Below are 15,732 nucleotides of genomic sequence, written 5' to 3' on the forward strand. Positions count from 1 at the left end.
ACAGGGAAAATAGAAATGTAAGTAGGAACAGAATTGGAAACCTTAGAATCACATTTAGAAAAATACTAAGATAACCAAGTAATAACCGTGCCTTTCTGCCTAGGACTTTGGATGGGAAACTGGGCCTGTTGTATAGATGACAATGACAATGCAGGGCCCTGACCTGGTTATACGTTTTTTTGAAAATCTCCTTAGTTCCAAAGTGGTAAATATTCATGAATTCTTGAGAAACAGGGTGACCTTTTGCCAACTTTAAGAAAATGATTACTAAAAGCCACCCTTCGTTCCACTTGAATTTGCATGTGGTTCCAAAACCGCCTGCCTTTAGAAAATACTTTCCGTTGTTGTCTCCGGCTGATTTAATTAGCTCTGCTGAACTCTGTGGTCAGAATACATTAATCTTTAGTTTGCCATATGTTCCACTAGATGGCAACATACTACAGGCTTATTCACCAGAAACACCAGCCACCAGGACCGGCTTTACCCAGCACCATCTCCCAGGCTTCAAGGTAAGGGGACACGGTCTCAGCAGACTGAGGAAGTGAAGGCAGTCCATTCCTCTCCCTATGCTATGCTAAATTAGCAGTTCTTGTTCAGGAATTTGGGGGTCCAGATTCATCAGGGCTAAGATTAAAAACCTCAAATAATGCACGACAGCCCCACGTCTGGTTGGGTAAGAAATCAGAGGTTTGTAGAGAGAAGAATACACTGGCTCACAACTCTGCCACTGGTCCCTGGACTCTATAAAAGGAATGCTCTCTACCAGCCAATGACCCTCTGAGACACAGTCCCCAGGGAACCTCAAGATGTTGAACTTCCTGGCTAGAGAGGTGCACAAAAACCGTGCCCCAAACTGGGGACAGCTCAGAGGTGGAAGGGATGGCAGAGCAAAGGCCATGCCCAGGTGTAGGGTGAGCTTGAGATACAAAGGGCAGGCTACAGTTCTAGAACTCTGGACCAATCTGTGCTCCCCAGGTGTTGAATCTGCTATCAAAAATGCATTTCTGAACACAGCTCTCTAGCCTGGGAGCTGCTATGGAAGCAGAGTTACAGAATAGTGACAGGGGTGGGGGGGCAGCGGGGGGAGCAAGGGACCCCGTCGAGCAGGTGGAGTCTCATAAATAAATTTTCCAGAAGGAACCAGGTTTACAACTCTTTTCTAGTTGTTATAAACGTGCTGGACGTTGTTTTTGAAAAAAGGAAACCCACAATAACCACCACGTTTGCATTTTGCTGCCAGACCTAAAGCCTGAAGTAACTATGCTGAAGGCTATGGTGAGGAGTGAAGCAAGTGTGATGGAGGGGCCTGGCCCCTAGGGGCCCCTGATGGTCTATCTGGACAGCCACGTCTTGGGGTTCTCAAGTATGGACGCTGATAAACACTAATTTGCTCTTTAATACAGGTTATATGCTGTTGGGGGCTTAAATTACAAAAGGATGGGGAAAACTTAAAAAAAAAATTGAAACCTTAAAACTTTTAAACAGATTTTCATATGAACAACCTATTGCTTTTGTATGAAAATTAACTGGTATTTATTTCCATACTGATTTTTCTTGCTCTGAAGAGTTTAGCCGACCTATCCATCAAACATGCCTGGCAAACACATTCCTAGATGCCCAAAGCACACAGAGAGTGCACACAGGATTCTTTCCCTAATGGGGTAGCTCGAGGGTTGGTGTGAGGGTCCAAAGGGAGGAAATGCATGCTGCATTTTTTTTTCATTTTTAAAACTGTGTATTTTGAATTTTTACTAATTTTTAAAGTTATGATTCAACTTCTGATGGTTCAGAATGAGTATAATTTGAGCATTCACCTCATACAGTTTATCAACTGAAGTAATACAATGTGAGAATAAAACCATTTAACCTAGAAAAAATCAAATCAAATCAAAATCACCTCTTTTCAAAGGCCACTGTCTCCATGTTCTGGTCTTTTACCCATATTCAAGTGTGGGAGACAATTAGACAAAGGAATTTAAGTCCGTTCACAGTTTGAGTTTTTTTGAAGAAATCCAGTTTCCAGAGTCTAAGAAAGGGTTCTAGAGGACTAAGGCAGTGCTTCTCACTGAAAACAATGTCAGTAGCTAATACATGCGTACTGAATTCTTGCTCGTGTACTAAGCATCTCATCTTCATTACAGCACTGAATCCTTGCAAGCCTACTTATGCAGGTGTCATTATTACTTCTTACCACTTTACAGGTGAGCAACCCAGTGCCTACAAAGTTTGGTAATGTCCCCCAGGCAACAGGAACCTGGCTTAAATATAGGTGACCTGACATTTCCTGTTCTTTACTCCTCCCTGCTAAATGTCCAGTCAAGGAACATACACACTTACATTTTTATTTGTGCCTTTTTTTTTTTTTTTTTTTTTTTTTTTTTAAGGGCTGCACCATGGCATATGGAAGTTCCCAAGCTAGGGGTTGAATTGGAGCTGTAGCTGCCGGCCTACGCCACAGCCACAGCAATGCAGGATCCAAGGCGTGTTTGTGACCTACACCACAGCTCACAACAATGCTGGAACCTTAACCCACTGAGCAAGGCCAGGGATCAAATCTGCATCCCCATGGATACTAGTCGGGTTTGTTATCATTGTTACCACAACAGGAACTCCCCCACACTTATATTTTTTAATGGAGTTTTGCAACTGACTGTTAGGGGATTCTCATCAAGGCTTCCATTTTTGTATGGAGGATCCTGGGCTAGGGGTCAAATCAGAGCTACAGCTGCCAGCCCACGCCACAGCCACAGCAACACCAAATCTCAGCCACGTCTGCGACCTACACCACAGCTCATGGCAACGCCAGATCCTTAACCCACTGAGTGAGGCCAGGGATCAAATCCGCAACCTCATGGTTCCTAGTCAGATTCATTTCTGCTGCTCCCACGGTGGGAACTCCTGAATCCTACTTTTAATATAAGACTCTGTCCCTATTACTTTCTTAGAAGAGTCTTTCCAGTAGAGCAGGGTAGAGAAGGTCCTCACAAAAACCAACAGGATCTTGTTCAAAGACAGCTCTATTCTGCTTAGCATCTTATGATGCTGATGTACTGCTGTTTGAAAGGAAACACGTCCAGTTCTATGGAAACTGAGTTTCCTAATTTCTTAATGGAGGAGGTTGGATTCTCTGATCTTCCTGGTTCCTTCCAGCTGCTGGACAGCATTATGAGTATCTAGGTTTCAGAGTAAGAAAACAAGGAAAGCCATTTTTCTAACAGCCAAACCTGATTCAGACAGTTACTAGAAAACATCAATAAGCCTAAATAAGCCTCATATCCACACCTCAGCCATCTTTCACAAGCACAACAGGGCCACCGCCACAGAATCTATTTTAAAAGGGCAAACAAGCCAAGATTTATAAGTGATCTGCCTTGTAAACAGGTCAGTCTGTCCTGGACTTGCTGGTTCCAAGCTGAACTGGAAGTGAACCATCTACAGTTACTGTTTCTTAAAGTAGCAGTGCGGGTGGCACCTGGCAAAGCCACAGCCCCGGGCTGGCAGCAAGCAGCCCGTACCCGCCCTCCCCTGTTTCTCTAACATACAGTTGCAGCAACTGAAGGGCAGTGTTTGTAGTGGATTTCAATGACAGACACTTTTTTTTTTTTTTAATGGTGTCACATATACAGTATATTCTCACATCTTTAAAAAAACCTTTTTACTTCATTCATATTCCAAACCCAAACCTCCTGACAGAACCCTAACCAGACTCTCTCTGCAGACCAGCAGGTGATGTCTAGGGGTGATGTGGCCTCTGGGGAGAGGACAGCTGGTACTATCTGGAGACATTTTTGCTTAAACCAACTGAGGCACTGAGTGGGTCAAAGCCAGGGCTGCTGTGGACTCATCTACCGTGGACAGGATAACCCCCACAATGAAGAATGATCAGGTCCACTATGTCAAGAGTCAATACTGAGGAGCCCTGCTGGGCACATGGAACAAACTGCCTGAGAAGACTTTTAATTTATTTAATCAACAAAGATCCACTGCACACCTCCTTCAGCTGATGGGAATATAGCAGTGACCAAGCCCTTGGGCTTATGGAGTGTATGTTCTAGAACCTGTACCCTTGCTCTCTGAATTTCTCAAACTCCCAGAGGCAAAGAAACAATGTTTAGATCCTCTTTTTTTTTTTTTTTGGTCTGGGAGCGGGGAGGAAGTAGGGAAGAGAGCTGACAGAGAAATACACACATTGACTATACAGCCAAAGCTGTGCGAAATCACAGAACCAAGGGATCAGGAATTATTTTCACATCCTTTACATTCTGCGTCCCCCTCCCATAGTATACAGCTGGTGCTGAGAACATGGTGATGCAAAAGGTTGAGTCTGAACTGTTGCACTAGGAGTTTTCCCTCTGATATAATGAAAGTAAATAATGGCTCCCTTTTATTGAGCATCTATTATATGAAAAGGGGTTTGCATATAGTTTTGTATTCCTTACAGCAAACTTGCCAAGTTGGTATCATTATCCCCACTGACAAATTAGGAAATTGAGGCTCAGCGAGCCTTTTTGCAAGTAGCAGGCCTGGGTCCTTTTCCTGGTTTCTATGGCTCTGGTGCCCATGATCTTCCTTTTGGATGATGATACCCCTGGGTAAATCCCAGCAGTCACAGTCAGCATGGTGCTCACAGAGAGCACATCTTATAGCAAACCCTCTCTCAGCCTTTCTTAGGTTATCCAGCCCCTCCTTGGGTCCACCCACTGCCCTTGTCCATCACTGTCTCCTCTCCCATCCATTTGGCCATACCGCCAGGAAGGCAAAGGAGAGATGCCAGGCAGGGTTAGATACCACCAGAACCCCGGCACTAACGATACCCCTGAAATGTGATAAGAGGAACATAAGTCAAGAAGAAACCATCTGTATTTGTCCTCATTTTCTGAGGCATGGACATCAAAAGGAAGATAATTTCCCTGTGGTAGGGAGGCAAGAGAGCAGAGGGATTAAGAGGATGGTCTTTGAAAGTGACCAATTTGAGTTCAAGTGTCAGCTCTGCCACCAAGCAGCTGTGTGACAAGCCTGATTCTTCTGACCCTCACTTCTGCTTTCGGAAAACCATGGTCTCCAGCCCATGGCCCCGTGTCTTAGACCACAGGAGCTAATGCGTGCAGAGGACTCACCCAGCACCTGGCATCTCACAAGCAATGGCTGCTGTCATCACCCGCAGCAGCAGCTGAAGAGGAACAGAGGAGCAAGTATTTAGAACTAAGAGGCACCAGTGGGGCAAGAGAGTAAAAATTCCAAGGCGTCTTTGAAAGTTCCACAGAGCTGAGAAACCCCTATCTCCATCCTCTGAGGAGAAAGCCTATTCAGTGCCAGTCTCTCTGGCCTTAAGGCCACAGCTTCTGTGAGCTGTTTCTACTTGGACTTGGCCAATCCAGAAGCTGTGATGGTTGAGGCAGAAGTGGGAAGGGATCCTTCTGGGTTGGTAAAATAGATGATGAGTGTAAGATATCAGGAGAACTCAGTGTTACTGAAGACCAAAAGTCCCCAATCCAGCTCTATGTCACTCCTGTGTGTCTTCAACTTAACAATGAGTAAGGGGAAATACATCTCAAGATCTTCTACATAAAACTGGTCAATGGGAGTTCCTGTTGTGCCTCAGTGGGTTACGAATCCGATTAGCATCCTTGAGGACATGGGTTCAACCCCTGGCCTCACTCATTGGGTTAAAGGATCCAGCATTGCCATGAGCTGTGGTATAGGTCGCTGATGCAGCTCAGATCCTGAGTTGTGTGGCTGTGGTGTAGGCTGACAGCTGTAGCTCTAATAGGACCCCCAGCTAGAAACTCCATAGGTCGTAGGTGCAGCCTTTCGAAAAAAAAGGATGAAAAAACCACCCCAAAGCCCTGCAAAACTGGGTAACACCCCTTTTCATCTGAGGAATTAGAAAAAGCCAGGTAGACCAATAAGTTGGACCAGCTATTCTACTTAAATGATTTCCAGGAAGATAAACACCATTTACATGCAAAAGTGTAACGTGCTATTTACAAATCATTTTTATCTACTCATTAAAGCAGCTCCTGGAGAATCACCACAAGAGAGACTTTTTTAGCTCAATTGAAGTCTGAGACACTTTAAAGCACTTTTATCCTCTTAGTCAAGAGATAGTTCCTATGGTCCCAAGAGGTGAACAGACCACACAGCATGTGCTATACACAGGCATTATTAATGAAGCACCATGAGGTAAATAATGGTTGCAACCCCACCTGCAGAAAAGCAAACTAAGTCTGAGGGTAGTGACTTGCACCAAAGACTCACGGTTGACTAGTGGTGAAGTTGATACTTGAACCAAGGGTTGCCTGGCAACCTTGCTCTTTGTCATTAGCCTAAACAGATCACTTCTGGCATCACCCCAACTCTGCTTGATGCTGCGAACACAACTCTGCACCAAAGATATTCTCAATGCTCCTGCATCTTGCAATCCTCAACCCTGACTTTCCAGCCTCTAAATGTGCCTTCTCCCTAAAACCCCACACCTAGAGAGATGGTACTTCAGGCTAAGCTCAGGAGAAAAGTTCAGGAGGACATGGAGTTCCCATCGTGACTCAGCGGTTAACGAATCTGACTAGCATCCATGAGGATGCAGGTTTGATCCCTGACCTTGCTCAGTGGGTTAGGGATATGGCATTGCCGTGAGCTGGGGTAGAGGTTGTAGACGCAGCTTGAATCCTATGTTGCTGTGGCTGTGGCAGTGGCTGTGGCTGGCAGCTGTAGCTCCGATTTGACCCCTAGCCTGGGAACCGCCATATGCCACAGGTGTGGCCCTAAAAAGCTCCCTCCAAAAAGTTCAGGAGGACAGATGCCTCTGTAAGTACCTAAGGAAATTATCTTAACCAATACCTGGCTAGCTCTTAGTGGGCTACAGCACCACTTACCAGGGACCTGGATTCCTGGAGATACGTCCTACAAAGAAAAGAAGCTGAAAAGGTTTTTGCAAACCCTGCTCGAATCCATCCCACTTAAAGCATAGTCCACCAACCAGAAGCATCACCTGGAAGGTGGTTAGACCCACAGAGCCTCCAGGCCCCATGTGATGCATGCTAAATCTTGGGTGATCTCTCTATACATAAAAGTTTGAAACTTGGCTTACATCATCTAAAGCAAAGAATGTGAACAACCTGGGAAATAAAAGCTAATGAACTATAGATAGCATTATCAGAAAAACATTAAAAAAAATCATTATTCTCACAGATGCATTTTTTTCATCACTCAAAGAGATGATTAAGATAGGGTTATTGTTAAATGCGAAGGAGAATCCTAAAAGGCACTTAAATATGAATTTTAGGTGGAGTTCCCCTGACTTAATTATCTTCCATAACTCTGGCCCCCAATTTCCTTACAGGAGGAATTAAGGGACAGGCCCAGATGACCTCTCGAGTCCTATCCAGGGCCCCTATTTTATGATATGTGTCCCATTCATTGTTCATATTCACAGGGAAGCAGTATTCAGTGAGGTGATGGATGCCGCTGGTTGGGGTCACATGATCCTTAATTCAAATTCTGTTTCTGTTCTCAGTTAGCTGTGTGACCGCAGGGGAAGTGACTTTTCTGGGCTTCAACTGTCTCATCTGTAAAATGTTGCTGGCACATGCTACTTCAGTATGGTGAGGACTCGGGGGGTAATTACACACCCTTAGCTCCTAGCCTGTTGCCCAGTACACCCAAGTGAACAGTTGTGAACGTTAACAGGTTAAAGTGGAAAAAGATGTTTAAAATATTATATATGGTACAGGACAGCCAAGGTACACAGGCTCCATGCACGCAGTAAATATTTGGGGAAAAAAGAATGATGACACTGATTCACTTTACGTGAGAGATCATTTCATTTTGGCCAAGAGAATAACCTAAGAGGGGAAAACTTCAGAGCCAGGGATATGTCTACTAAAAGTCAGTCTTCCGTTGAATTTACTAACATCAGCTTCCGCCATCAGAGAGAAAATCTGCACACGCCCAGAGACTTGATGAAGGCCACATCCCTTGTACATTGTTCATGCCATTAAAGACGATTTCACTGCAATCACTTTTACTTTATTTGCTTTTTAGGGCCACACCCTCAGCATATGGAGGTTCCCAGGCTAGGGGCTGAATCGGATCTGTAGCTGCTGACCTATGCCACAGGCACAGCAATGTCAGATCCAAGCCTCGTCCGCGACCTATACCGAAGCTCACGCAATGCTAGATCCTTGACCAACTGAGCAAGGCCAGGGGTTGAACCTGCATCCTCGAAGATGCTAGTCAGATTTGTTTCTGCTGAGCCACGATGGGAACTCCTGTAATCACTTTTTTAGATAGATCTGTGGCTTGTGGGTACACCAGCTTCCTGTTTGAGAGTCACCTGCAAAACTGGGCCAGGGCCTACTACTAACATTTAATGATGCATCTATTGAAACTGTCTGCATAATCTGAATGCTTTATTTTTGCATATTTATTTCATTTTTTCTTGTTTCTGTCTAGTGTCACTCCTGGCCTAGGAGTTCCTTGACAGTAGTAACAGGGACTCTTTTTATCTCGATATCTAATTAGTCCTTTAGCACAGAGAGGTGCAGTAAAAGAGATGTAGAATAGTTTGAGAGGTGACAAACGAACTAAAAAAGGCCAGGTTCTCAACTGCCACCATGCCAGGTCACCCAAGTCTTGCCAGCAGTCTTGGGTCTGGAAATAATAAAATGGTGTTAGGAATACTGAAAATAGGAAAATATATTTTCAAGAAGCAGTACAACAAGGGCGAGTAACTTTTCTGAGTGAGGCTGCTCAGGGCCCTGAGGCCGAGCTGTAGGAGGCAACTACAACCCACAGCTGGATAGGCCAGAAGTCCCTAGGTCAAGGCCTTTCCCTGCCTGATCTAGCCAGAAACACTTTGCCTCTTACAGAAAGTTTAATTCTGGGCATTAAGAGAGCTTGTGGGTTCAGAAAGGCAAGAATAGGGGAAAATAATGGGAAAAGTGGAGGTGCCAGCCACTTTCTTCCTATCACCCAAGGCCTCCCATGCCTCATCCCAGGAGGCGACTCCTGGAGTAACAAGGATGACCTGGGAATCCTCTTTGTCAAGCCTGATCCCACCACATCCCCATTACATTTGCTATTAGGGAGCCACTGTTGGAATCCTTTGAAGGTGTTCCGCCCTGAAAGGAGTGGAAAGTCAGTACCCCTTTGAGCTCTTCACTGATGCTACTGATGTGACGCACCCCCCCTGGGAGGCCCAGGTCCATGCTGCTACCTTTGCATCCTCAGCACCTACAAGGGTGACTGGCAACTAATATGCTCAGTTAATCTGATCCATAATCAGAAAAGTGACTGTCAAATTTTGGGCAGTTGTTACAAATGCCTACTCTACCCCAAAGGTCTGAGGAAGTAGGTCTGGGGCAGGGTATATAGCATATCTTGTAACACTGACCAGGTGCGGCTAAACCTTAATGGGGTGGGGTTGGTCAGTGATGGAGTAAGGGCTCACCTTTGTGATTTTTTTTTTTTTTTTTTTTTGTCTTTTTGCCTTTTCTAGGGCCACTCCCACGGCATATGGAGATTCCCAGGCTAGGGGTCCAATCGGAGCTGTAGCCACCAGCCTATGCCAGAGCCGCAGCAACGCGGGATCTGAACTGTGTCTGTGTGAGCCACACCACAGCTCATGGAAATGCCAGATCCTTAACCCACTAAGCAAGGCCAGGGATCGAACCCACAACCTCATGGTTTCTAGTCTGATTCCTTAACCACTGAGCCACAACGGGAACTCTGCCTTTATGATTTAAAATACAAGAATGTGGAGGAGTTCCCAACATGGCTTGGGTGGAAACGAATCTGACTAGCATCCATGAGGACGCACGTTTGATCCCTGGCCTTGCTCAGTGGGTTAAGGATCTGACATTGTTGTGAGCTGTGGTATAGGTCATAGACACTGCTTGGATAAGGTGTTGCTGTGGCTGTAGTTTAGGCCCGTGGCTACAGCTCTGATTCGACCCCTAGCCTGGGAACCTCCATATGCTGCAAGTACGGCCTGAAAAAGACACACACACACACACACACACAAGAATGTAAATACTCACTAAGCACCTACTATGGGCACTGCAAGGTGCACTTTTGGGAGATAGACACAAGGCAGTTGGAGTCTTGTGGACAAAGGGGGAGAAAGAAGAGGCATCAGTGGTCCTTAATACTACTCAGCCTGTTAAAAAAATGATGTAGGAACGCAAAGGAGGTAGCTTAATCCTGCCTGAGCCAAGGGCTACTCCAAGACAATCACAGAGGTGGCACGTCAGGAAGGCCATGAGGATGGGTGTCAGCTTTTTAGGTAGAGAAAGTGGGGAAGGGCATCCCTAGCTGAAGGAACATCATGAGACAAATCTCAGAGGCTATGAGAAAGAAAGGGCAGCCTGCGTGCTCCAGTGGAGGTGGGGAAAGGCAGGTGGTGGTGATGCTAAAAAGGAGGTGGGTTTCATGTTAAAAAGGGCAATGCAGGAGTTCCCGTGGTGGCACAGAGGAAATGAATCTGACTAGGAACCATGAGGTTGTGCGTTCGATCCCTGGCCTCACTCAGTGGGTTAAGGATCTGGTGTTGCTGTGGCTGTGGTGTAGGCCAGCAGCTACAGCTCAGATTAGACCCCTAGCCTGGGAACCTCCATATGCCTCGGGTGCGGCCCTCAAAAAGCAAAAGGGCAATGCAGAAGTCTGCACCATCGTCTGTTAGTCCACAGTTGTCACTTTTTTTAAATCTGAGGAATGCATTCTTCGAATTAATGTGGCCCCACTTCTAAAAACCACCACCAATAAAACTTGTCAGAGCTGCTCAAGGCAAAGCAGGGATAGAGAGTCACAATTCCACGTGTCTGCAGCACACAACCCCACAACGGAGGCACCCTTAGATGGGGAGACGTGGAGTCAAGATATACTGCTATGGCTGAGGAGAGGCGCGAGGGGTGGCTGGAAGGACGAGGGCAGGCCGAGTGTTGCAGGCCACCTTGCCCAGCTGGGGTGGGGGTGGGGGGGAAATGCCTGAAGAAGGGACAGGCTTGGGAGCAGGAGGGCTAGTGTGTGACTGGGCTGGAGAGGACCAGGGCATGCAGAGGGAGGGGCAAGGAGAGGAGAGGACAGGCTTGGAGCCCGTCTCCCCAGGGTAAACCAACAAGATGTTCAGGACTGGATGGGGGAGGGTATTTGAGAGAGAAGAGCACTCAAGGGAGGCGGGTAGTGCTCTGGACCATAACAAGGAAAGTGGTTTGGGTCCAGAACTCAGGGGAGAGGTCAGGGCTAGGGTGCAGATTTGCAAATGATACTTAAGAGTAAAACGAGCCACCACAGGAGAAGGGAAAGTCACTGTGGGTAGAGGTCAAGAGCCTCCTAAATATTTATACGGTTTGACCTGTGCTAGGCTCTGGTCACGTAGCTGAGGATGGAGCAACAGGGAAAAGAATTCCGTGAAGTGTACATTTGAGTGAAGAAGAAAAGACACACGGCGCTAATCCTATGGAGAAAATAAAGCAGAGCCAGGAGCACTGGGACACAGTTAGGAGGTGCATGTCATTTTACCTCAGTGATCAGGGAAGGCCCTGCTGACAAGATGACATTGGAGCAGAGACTGGAAGGAGAGTGGAGGGCAGGCCTAGCTGATGACAGAAGGAGGAGCATCCCAGGCAGGTAGCATCCTCAGGGGCAAAGGCCCAGGCTTGGGATGATGCAGAAAGGGCCGAGGACCAGTGAGCTAGAAGGGCCGGTGCAGGAGGGGGAGTGATAGAAAGCAAAGGGGCAAGGTACACTAGGCACTAGACGGGGGCAGAGTCTCAGGGGCTATTTTTATAAGCACTTGGGCTTTTGCTCTGAGAGAAGAGGGCAGCTCAGTGAAGTGACATGCTTGAAGTGAGGCATTTAAAGGGATTGCTCTGGCTGCTGTGATGGGAATGAATGGTAGGGGCAAGGGCAGGAGTGTGGAGAGCAGTTAGGATGCCCTAGCCTTCATCCAGGTGACAGAAGTGGTATGGTCCAGGGTCTGGGATGCGAGTGTGAGAATAAATTGGATTTTGGATATGTTTTGAGGGTAGAATCAATAGCATTTGTTGATAACAGACATAGCAGGGAGGGAGCAGGATGGGAGGAAGGAGAGAAAGGAGGAGGTAAGAAGGAAGAGGAGGAGAGGCACAGATGACTCCAAGATTTAAGGGGCTGTGCACCTGGAAAGACAGGGTTTCTGTTAACTGCTCCTCCCCAAGATAAAGGAGGCAAGACGGGAGGGCAGCTGAGGAAGAGGACCGGCACATGATGCATCTGGATGTGTATGAGACACGCATGTGGAGACAGAGAGGAGGTGCTGCATACCCAGGGGTAAGGTTCTGGGAATCACCAGTGCACAGATGGAGCTGAAAGCCTTGTGACTGGGTGAGATCATTGGTGTGGATGAGAACAAGAGGCCTGAGCACTGAGTCCCTGTGGAGAAAACTCAGGGATAGGGGTGGGGGTTGGTCATCATGAGATGAAAACAAAGCCAATAGAGGCACACAACCAAGAGTGGCCTCCAAGAATCAAGACAGGAGAGAGTTTTAAATATCCAGAAAGGGGAGAAAAACCCTTCATCCTACACTGTCAGCAACCAAAATTAGCCCCAAATGTTTAAATCCTTAGCCACACAATCACCAAAAAAAAAAAAGACAACAACAAATAAGGACTATTCTTGGAGTTTTCTCCAGAAACCGCAAATAACTCTACTGCAGAACTCTGGGATTTGTCTGTGAGGGGACTAGATTAGGGTGACTGAATTAACACAAGTGGCTCTGGGGATTGTGGATCGGGATGGGTGGTAAGTTGGGAGCACTGGATAATAATGTTAGCAGTTAACCTTTACCAAACACCTATTCTAGGCTGGGCACCCTTGTGGGTGTTTCACATTCACTGCGCTCTTGGGCCCTATGACATATGGCCCGGGGATGACCCCCATTTTACAAACAATGCAAGTGAGGCCTCAGGAGGCTAGGTCATTTGTCCATCATCACACAGCAGGGCGGACAGGAGGACAGGCCAGGAGGGAGGTGCCCAAGACTTTTAAGTAGCAGGAGACCTCTGGACAGTGTGGTTCTCAAAACTGATGTGAGTGGGGGCAGACAGCAGCTACCTTGGGAGCAAGCTGCCTTGGGGGGCTCTCCTGAGAACCTCACCACTCTCTTGAGAATTGTGCATCTCTGTGGGGGTGGGAGGGAGGGGAGATACAAATGAACCTCCAGAAAGCAACATGTTTACAACTCTGAGGGGAAGAGGGACACCTCCAGACTAGTGGGGAGAGGTCAATAAAATCTTTTCATGTATTTTGATGTTCTGCTATTTGATGGATTTCTAATCCTAACAATCTTTTTTTTTTTGTCTTTTTTGTTTTGTTTTGTTTTGTTGTTGTTGCTATTTCTTGGGCCACTCCCGTGGCATATGGAGGTTCCCAGGCTAGGGGTCGAATTGGAGCTGTAGCCACTGGCCTACGCCAGAGCCACAGCAACGCGGAATCCGAGCTGCGTCTGCAACCTACACCACAGCTCACGGCAACGCCGGATCGCTAACCCACTGAGCAAGGGCAGGGACCGAACCCGCAACCTCATGGTTCCTAGTCAGATTCGTTAACCACAGCGCCACAAGGGGAACTCCTAATCCTAACAATCTTAATCTGCATAATCTTTTTCTTGGCACCTGATCATAATATGCCATGTTTTATCCAAATTGTATTTTACACACCTATCAATTAATAAACACATTTATACTTTACATTTTAAAAAAGCTAGGGGGTTAATGACCAGGTAAAATGAATTCATATGGGCAACCAGAGAACTAAATATTATTTCCAAATTAATAGGGTCATTTTTAGTGAAGAGGTGGACACTGTGGTGATAACATATTTCATTTGATTATTGGATTTCAGAGAACAAAAGTATGTAAAGACAGCAAAAAAGCTATAGTTTGTATTCACTGAAGTTACCGTATTTCTAAGAGATACCAACTAGCCTTTAAAAGTTGTGTTAAACAATAAAGATATACTGTACAAGACAGGGGATATAGCCAATATTATAATAACTATAAATGGAGTAAAACCTTTAAAAATTATGAATTGCTACATTATATACTGTGTAACTTACATAATACTGTACGCCAACAATACTTCAAAAAAAAAAAAGATACAAGATATACTTTCAAAGTTAACATTGCTCTGTAGTATTAATATCTAAGGTCATTCTTAAAATGTTGTGCCTGTAAGTAGACTAATTTCTGACCTGTTTAAAAAGAAACTCTCTTGATACTGTTTCCAGCAGTTAACAGTATCTAATGCAGACCAGAGGTAAAGGTTTAACACCTGAAAACAGATAGCAGGTAAAAGCAATTACAACACACTTTGGAAAACAAAGACACACATGATTTCATTCTGCCACAATTTGCCAAAACCAGTCTTGTTATGACAGCAAAATGTTCTTTGCATGTCATAACGAAAGTGAAAACGTTTTGGAGAAATGAGACTCACTGTACCTCCCCTACCCCCAACTTCTCTGTGTCCCTGGAAAAGACAATGACTCCAAGTGTCAAGTCTTATAAGAGGTGTCAATTTCAACAGGAAGAAAGGAATGAGCTTGCCATCCTAAGATGAAAATCACTTTTTAAAACCTTGCAGGTATTTTATGTAAGGCCTTAAAAACCAGAGTTGTATCTATTAAGCAAATTTCACAAAATACTGTCACATCTGTGCTTTCCCAACACTTAACCACAGTAGATATAGTGTCATCAAAATTTTCATAAGCTCTTGGGACAACCCTGAAATGTCATCCTCGAGCACCCGCAGATATCAAGGGGCTTTGCAATTCATTCGTGTATTCATTTGTCAAAAATTTCTTGTGCTCCTGCGGTGTACCAGGCACGAAGTTTCTGCTCACTGGCCCCTAACAGAGGAGGAAGTATTGAGGGACCAAGACACCAAGAATAAACAGTATCCTACGTAACACAATTCCGTAGCATTAAGACTACGAAGAAAACCGGGGAGGCAGCATTAAGCATTATGAAGAAAACCAGGGAGGGCAGGAGTGATGCGGCAGGGAGGTGCTAACTGAGATGCGGTAGTCAGGAAGGCATTTCTGAGAAGGCACTTGAACAGTCCCTCGAGAAAGCTCTAATTGTCCCCACTTTATTAACAAGGTGAGAATTGCTCACCAGTGAATCCCCATCGCCTAGCAGCGTGTGGGTCCACAGTAAGTGCTCAAGAAAGAACTGCCCAGTGGTTGAGAAAGAATTCAAAGAGGTGTCTGAGCGAGCACCGGTGGGGACTGGAGGCGCCCGCCAAGGCATAGCAAAACCAGCGCCGCACACTTCCCAGGGGCCGCTCAACTTTCCCCAGCGCTGTCTCAGCAAGGGTCATGTCCAGAGTTCCCCAAGAGCCCCGTGACTCGAGGCAAAGAGGTCAGCATCATGCTGCCCACCTTAGGGCGAGGACCCCCACCAAGCCCAGCATCTCCCACCGCCCAGCCAAGGTGCCCGCCCGCTGGCATTTCTTCTTTGGAAGGGAATAAAGGGGGAAAGTGCTGCTGAAACTTTTGGGATTGCGTGTTCTCTCTCTCGGCCGGGAGGCGAGGCCGCCAGACGGCCGCTCTCGCTGGCCCAAACCTCGGTTTCCGAGCCGGTTCTGCGCGAGCCCGCGCGGCGGGGACGGGGCCGGGCGCGGGCGCCGGGAACCGACCGCCAGAGCGCACCGAGCCCGGGGCGGGAGGAAGCGAGCGCCGAGACAAAGCG

The 15,732-nt window shown here is 46.5% G+C and overlaps 1 protein-coding gene across 4 annotated transcripts in view; it reads right to left on the reverse strand.

The window, feature by feature from the left end:
* The window catches only part of EIF4E3 (eukaryotic translation initiation factor 4E family member 3), a 72,136-nt gene that overhangs the window by 26,970 nt on the left and 29,434 nt on the right, over positions 1–15,732 (reverse strand). The gene's annotated exons all lie outside the window — the stretch shown is intronic.

This window comes from Sus scrofa, chromosome 13 (genome assembly GCF_000003025.6).
Source record: "Sus scrofa isolate TJ Tabasco breed Duroc chromosome 13, Sscrofa11.1, whole genome shotgun sequence".
Lineage (NCBI taxonomy): Eukaryota > Metazoa > Chordata > Mammalia > Artiodactyla > Suidae > Sus > Sus scrofa.